Genomic DNA, 2,326 nt, shown 5'->3' on the forward strand with positions numbered 1-2,326 from the left:
TGTTATATCAGCAAAGTCTGAAATGTGACGCAGAACCTGGTGAAGAGGAGGAGGAGGAAGAAGAGGAGGAGGAAGAGGAGGAGGAGGAAAGGGTGGGCTGTGTTCTCTGTCTCATTGTGCTGCATGTGTTCTTCCTCTTCTCTCTCTCTCTCTCAGTATCTATCTATCTATCTACATCTTTGTCTTCGTTGATTTGAGAAGGAATGGCGCCAAGTTGGTAGGTGGGAGAAAGGGAAAAGGAAAGAGAAAAAGAGAGAAAAGAAAAGAAGACAGACAGAAATAAAGCCGGAGAGAAACGGAAAGAAGAAATAAAGAGGAAAGAAATAAAATGTGAAAATGTGAATAGAAGATGAAAAAAAATAAGAAAAATGAGAGAAAAGAGAAAATAATAAGAAAAAGGAAATGGAGGGAAAAAATGTATGTGAGAGAGAGAGAGAGAGAGAGAGAGAGAGAGAGAGTGTGTGTGTGTATCATGGCCGCCCCGTTGATATGCTTCCGGCGTCCGGTGAAAATAGTTTGGCCTTAAAAATAAAATAATCGGTTCTGTTCGGGGCAATTTCATTAGTTTCATTATTTTTTGAAGTTTTTTTTTTTTTTTGTCTTATGACGTGAATGAACGCGTAACGAGCCAACTTATATTACCTCTTTTTTTTTTTTTTTTGCACGGTAGTTTTTTTTTGCGACGAAACTATAACTATTTGGGGGTTTTTTTGTTGATCTACTTTCTCTCACGAAGTTGTTGTTGTTTTTTGTTCGAGTTCAATTTTCTTTCTATTACCAAGTGTTTTTTTAGCTTATTTTCTCTTACATATTTTTTTGTTCATATTTTCTTGCGAAGTGTTTTAGTTTATTTTCCTTACGAAGCGTTTTTAGTAGTTTATTTGCGCCTGCTTTTAGTTTCTTTTCTATTACGAAGCGGATTGTTTTAGTTGATTTTCTTTACTATCTTATGCCCATACACTTTTTTTACTTATGAAGTTTACTTTTCTCATTAAATGTGGATGAACGTGTAGCGTAGCTTTTTTTATACATTTCGTTTTTTTTATTTACTAAACATCTAATTATTTTTTTCTTTCCCTTCCGTTTCCCTTCTTAATTACTCGACAGGTGGCCGCCACACCTGGACACTTCAACAGCCTGGCGGTGACGTGACTTTTTAGAGACGTGTCTGTCCGGGCCTTTCTCTGTTTTTACGTTATTTTTTTTTAAGAGAATCAAACAGGTATTATCAGTCTTCTTATATTTATTCTTTCTATTTTTTATTTATTTATTTTTTTTTTTTTTTGGTGGCGGGCGTAATGGATTTTAGGTTTTCTCTTGCTAATCGAATTTATACACACACACACACACACACACACACACACACACACACACACACACACACACACACACACACACACACACAGTCTGCAAATAAAAACACGAAAAGGGCAGAACATGGAAAAGTGAAAAACAGGTAATTGATTGAAAGTAAAAAAGAAGAAATAAAACGCAAAAAGGGACCAAAACTGTAAGTACGAGAAACGAAAGGGAGGACAAAAGATAGAAGAAAAAAACATAAGCAATCAAATAAATAAACAAATAAAAGGCAACAACGCTACAAATAAAATAAAATAAAACATGGAAGAAAAGTACCGTAAAAAGTTTAATAGGGTTGAAAAAAGTAAAAAAAGGACAAAATTAGATTCAAATAGTTATGCAAATGAAATCAGCCCGCCTCGGGGGAGGAAAACAACCACCATAACCATAACCACCACCACCACCATTACAGCCACGAAAACCACAACCATTACCACCTCACCACTACCATCATCACCACCACCACCACCAACATTACAGCCACGAAAACCACAACCATTACGACCTCACCACTACCATCATCACCACCACCACCACCAACATTACAGCCACGAAAGCCACAACCATTACCACCTCACCACTACCATCATCACCACCACCACCACCATTACAGCCACGAAAGCCACAACCATTACCACCTCACCACTACCATCATCACCACCACCACCACCATTACAGCCACGATAACCACAACTATTACCACCTCACCACTACCATCATCACCACCACCACCACCACCATTACAGCCACGAAAACCACAACCATTACCACCTCACCACTACCATCATCACCACCACCACCACCATTACAGCCACGAAAACCACAACCATTACGACCTCACCACTACCACCACCATTACAGCCACGAAAACCACAGCCATTACCACCTCACCACTACCATCATCACCACCACCACCACCATTACAGCCACGAAAACCACAACTATTACCACCTCACCACTACCATCA

Source organism: Eriocheir sinensis, unplaced genomic scaffold (assembly GCF_024679095.1).
Source record: "Eriocheir sinensis breed Jianghai 21 unplaced genomic scaffold, ASM2467909v1 Scaffold192, whole genome shotgun sequence".
Classification (NCBI taxonomy): domain Eukaryota; kingdom Metazoa; phylum Arthropoda; class Malacostraca; order Decapoda; family Varunidae; genus Eriocheir; species Eriocheir sinensis.